Genomic DNA, 5462 nt, shown 5'->3' with positions numbered 1-5462 from the left:
ATATTCTTTCAAAATTTACTATTGTTTTCGCAGTTAACTTATGTAAGTTGTTTCCAGTTCAAATAAACTAATAGTGGAGGGTATACTAACAGTATATAATTTTGGATTTTTGCTTATTTTTCTATTAGCATATAAATTTCATGGCATTCGAGACGACAACTATTTACGTAAATACATTAATTTATAAATAAACCAACAGAAAAAGACAGCAGAGCGGAAAGAGCTAATATATAATATGTATCAGTGAATGCGCTTGAGTGTAGGCTTATGTTATGTTTATGTCAATATGAAGAAAAATGATGAGGGACTTGCCTAGTGGCGTAAGCATTCAGCAGTTAATAATATTTTCATCAAATCAGCCCAAAGTACCAATGTAAATACGAAAATATTAATTTCACAACAGTTTTCCTTATCGAACATCACGAGTGACGGCAATAATCGCATCTTTTGTGTAAATGTTGTGGTTGATATAACAATCCGGAACTTATTGGCGACGCAATTAATCGAAGCGCTCGTATTTCATACATAATTATTTCGGGCATTCAACATTTTGCGAAAAGATTGATTCGCATCATACATAGACTATGATAAAAATGCATGACCTACTTAGAGGCGCCAGCCGTTCTCAACACGTTTTGCTGCCCAATTTGTTTGCTGCATCTCTTAAAATTAACGCCATAACTGAGAAAGATTATTACAGCGCTTTCACATACACATTTACTCCTATACAAATTATGTTGTACTGGTATATTTGGATGCTCATGTTCAGAACGCATGAAATTTGTGAAAATGCCTGTTCTTTATCTTGTTGTATATATACATAAGAATTTGTTTATATGTGCTCAAACGCAATTAAAAATGCTGCTGAAAGCATTTTTTCCATTCATATGCTTTTTGCTTTTATTTTGGTATTTTAAAAATGTACATAATTTTCGATTTAGTTCGCTCATCATTTCCATTAACGTGCATTCTTTTTTTGTGTTTTTTTTTTTTTGTTTTTTTTGTTTTGTGTTGCCATGCATTTAGACGTTTTACATATTTATCTTTTCCCTCAATTCAATTATTTCTTTTAGTTTTCCTTTAGATTTCCTTTAGATTTAAGTAGATGTAAAGGTAAGAAGCTATTAAAACTTAAAGTTCGAATAGGTGTTCATATAACATAATAAAATGCTTATACATTTTATGTGTGCAATATATATATGTATATTGTATAATATTTGTAGGATCTCCTGTCAGCTAGTGCGGTATCTTGTAGCGCTCCGGAAATGCATCTTTTATTTGAACCAGTTTTTATAAAAATCTCTTTCGATGGCATACATACAGGCACGCGTTCATTCAGACGGACACGGCCAATTGTCATGCCGATAATTTACAAATAAAAATGTATTTTTTAAAAAGTCTTTGACATTTCCATCCGAGTTTAGTAAACTTCATCGCAAACTTAATACATCCTGTTCATGGTATACAAAAATAAATCACATTTCGGTTATGAATATATTATTTGCGATAAGTTAAGAGCATAACCACTTCAGGGGACGATCGCTCGATCATTTTGAGTACTATTTGTGACTATCATACATATATGTAGTTCGAGCAAGTAAATTTTATCGTTAAATTTCTTAAAGGGGCAATGTATTGCTATTCTGCAAGCTGATGACGTTCATGGCTTTAATTTCAATCTACATGCTTGGATTTTACTTGCGCACTCACACTTAAATACCACATGTTTTGCCTACGCCATTGTTGTCGCAATCTGTCTTTTCATCCAAATGCAAACAGTTTCCATCGGAAGTCAATTCCAAATCAATCGCCATTATTCAAACAAGATTTGCTTGAAATGTTTTACAGTGGGATTGCACACATGTCGGCACATATTGAAAACAGAAGCTTTATTTAAATTCGTTGTATTTTATTTCCCTTAAAATTTTTTGTTCTGTAAATAACCGTTAAAATTTATTTTATTTTTTACTGAGCCATAAAAAAAAATTTCGGTGACGGGTAAATAACTACCCGACTGAAATAGGAATTCATAAATTTCTACTTTCACCTCCATACAACTCTGTAGTTGGTAGCTATAGATGTTATTTGTGTTTTATGGTTTACTTTTTGGCGCTTTTTGCCTCCGAAAGTCAAAAATTGTAGCTCATTTCGAAGCCACTCAGCCAATATGACTTTGAAACGTTGTATACCAACCACAACAATTCTACATACATATATCTAGAAGTCGTCATGCAATTTTCGAAACAAATAATACAAATAAAAGAGTATACGATTATATTAATAGAGTGGCTCGTGCTATTGTCTAGTGTCTACTGTCTATTGTCTAGTCTCTACTGTCAATACTACATGGTGGGTCAAAAGAAACCAAAGGGTGTAAAAGTTAAAAACTTTTTCGTTTATTAATTTTGTTTTATTTTTTCTTTCAGATTATATAATATACAAGAGGGAAATTTTTTTTACACTAAGTATGAAAAATGATGTCTCTTAAATGACCGCCGTTTTCAGCTTCGCACTGATGGGCTCTTTTTAGAGCATTTTCCATAACATCTTTCGAAACTTATGGCTGTAGCGCTCGAATTTCTGCACCAATATTTGCCTTGAGTTCAAGGATTGTCTCTGGCTTGTTCACATACACTCGCTCCTTCAAATAACCTCAAAGAAAATAGTCGGCTGGTGTCAAATCTGGCGATCGCGCTGGCTAAATAATTTCCGAATTTCTGGAAATTATTCGCCCTCCAAAAATTTGACTTAAAAGTGCCATTGGCAGTAGCTCCGTCCTTTTCTATCATAAACCGATACCGCTCTCCATTTACGGTTACAGCGCTTCCATCTTCATTCTCGAAGAAGTAAGGCCCAATGACATTTTCAAATGTGATCCCACACCACACTATATATTTGATGGGGTGTAATTGGCGTTGATGAATGGCTCTTGGATTTTGAGAACCCCAGAACCTACAGTTCTGCTTATTAACAAAGCCATTCAAATAAAAATGCGCTTCATCACTCATAATCAAATTTTTAATAAAGTAAAGTAAAATAATTGACCTCTGGTTTAAATAATAAAATTCTATTGTTCTGGTTCTCTGTTCAGTTGTGTACCGCTCCATTATAAATTCTCCAAGTGTTGTCTATATAATGTGAAAGAAAAAATAAAATAAAAATTAATAAACGAAAAAGTTATTAAACTTTTACACCCCTTGGTTTCTTTTGGCCCACCCTGTAGTTGTGTGCGTGCGTTGCTAATGCCACAAGTTGATTATAACCACTAGCAAACCACTGCCACCACATTTCAAAATCAATGGTTCATTCCTTAGTCGCCATTGTCAGTGGCATTGCTTCTGCACATACACTACCTTTGTTGTTCTTAAAGTCGATTGTGTGAAATTTAATGATTTTAAGCATTTTCATCACACATTGTAAATTAAATATTAAATGCAACGAAGCGCTCTGAGATAATCACTAAGGCTTGGGAAGGGCTAATCAGTATGCGTACGTTAACAATACATTGTGCATGTGCCGTGTGTGTCAACAAATCTGTTCATCCTTGACACGAAAATGAGCAATGTTAACCGTTCCCACTTTAGAATGAGATAATTTGGCGTTGCTGAGAAATATTAATCCACTTGAATTATATAAATACAACTATTTCGAAACAATTCTGTGTTTATGCCTGTTTTTATGCAGAATTCATGACTTCAGATTTCATATTACATACATACTTCGTTATTTAAGATAGCATTTGTCTATTACTTTTAACATTTCGCTGGGAAATTTGGTAAAATACAAACGAAATTATTACTGGACTTCTTTAACACTTAAATATGACCGCTTTTATAATATTTATATTAAAAATGAACATTTATTTTATGATATTATAGAAAATATTCGAAAGAAAATTTAGAGATCTTTGACAAATGAAATATCACAATAATGTATATTTGAAAACTAATTTTACAAATTATATATAAACGAGTGGATACGGCCACGCATTGCAGTGGTATACATTTTATACTACGAGTATTATTCATGTCATAAACTATTCAATATAGTGAAAATTTTATTTACGAATAACGGCGAAATCGTTTTTTGTTGTTTTTTATTTATGAAAGCTTTTCACCATCCTATCTTCTAAGTTTGCTCGAACTGGATACAGTGTGCTAAATTTTACTCGAAAATCTTTATATTAAGGGAAGTATTGGTTCGATCCAACCCACTTTTGCCATACATACATGCCATTATGAGAGAAGGGTTATCCCTTAATTTCATATATATATACACATTGACCGACCTTTTTGGATCAGATGTCAACTATAGGTACTGGGGCCCAAATATTCGGTACATAGGGGCTTGGACTGTTTTTATAGGATTTAAAAAGTTTTTGGTCATCAGGTGGCACACACTAAACAAATTATTCGTGCAAAGTTGTATCTTATTATTTTAATTGCATTTGTGTACTGAAAACTAAACAAATAAAGTGTAATTTAAAATGGAGGTATCTGGAGAGTAGGCCAATAACCGCATTTTCACAACTTGACATAGGAACATAGAAAGAACGCCACGTAGCAAATTTTGTCGAATAGACCTAAAGTGGGCAGTGCTAGGATCATTGTCCAGTTCTTACTCCAATTATAAAGCCTTGTCATACCATTCCAGCAATAAATTTGAACGTTTCTGTCACATTTAGTTATTGATTTATCGCGCTCTTTGTAGTTTTCAACAGTACCGTTATATGGGGAGTGAGCATGCTTATCTTCCGATTTCATTCATTTTTACACTATCGTTAAGAGTTCTTGCAGTATACGTGGTGTTCAAATTTGGTTGAATTTGAGGACAGGCCCACTCTTTCAAAAAAATGTGCACACTTTCCTCTAGCTGCTACGATTCCCTGTGCCAAATTACAGTTTTATACATTTACTTGGTCTTTAGTTATGGCATTTTATAGGATTTGTGGGCGTGACAGTGATCAGAAGTATATTTCTATCTCGATTAGTTTTAAAGGATACGTACAACTGAAAGGTGAACAAAACTTTAATACTCTCTAGCAACTGGTTGCAAGAGTATAAAAATCTAACTTAAGGATTTAATAGAATCTAGCATTTAACCAGCAGATTTTTCAGACAAGTCTATATGCGCCAATCCACACAGGAAATCTGAGACTTTCTTCGCTGTCACTTTGCGTTAATGAGAACCTGTTCAGATATTTAAGTTATCACTTTCCAAATGCAGATTAAAGTCTGACTTATAGTATAAGAAAACTTAATTAAACAAAACTTATATAAAATGTAAGCTATGTGAAGGATTCACAGGCTGATTTTTAATATCATAAAGAGTTATAACAAAATCCTTGTTTTGATTTTGCTCTGTTAGGTATAATGACAACTATGAACTATATTGGTCCAGTCTCATCATACAGCGATGATTTAGATAACTTGTCTATGCCAAACTTCATTAAAATAATTTAA

This window comes from Bactrocera latifrons, unplaced genomic scaffold, assembly GCF_001853355.1.
Source record: "Bactrocera latifrons isolate USDA-ARS-PBARC rearing strain unplaced genomic scaffold, ASM185335v1 scaffold_33, whole genome shotgun sequence".
In the NCBI taxonomy this organism is placed as follows: domain Eukaryota; kingdom Metazoa; phylum Arthropoda; class Insecta; order Diptera; family Tephritidae; genus Bactrocera; species Bactrocera latifrons.
Note: the sequence above shows the minus strand (reverse complement) of the source record.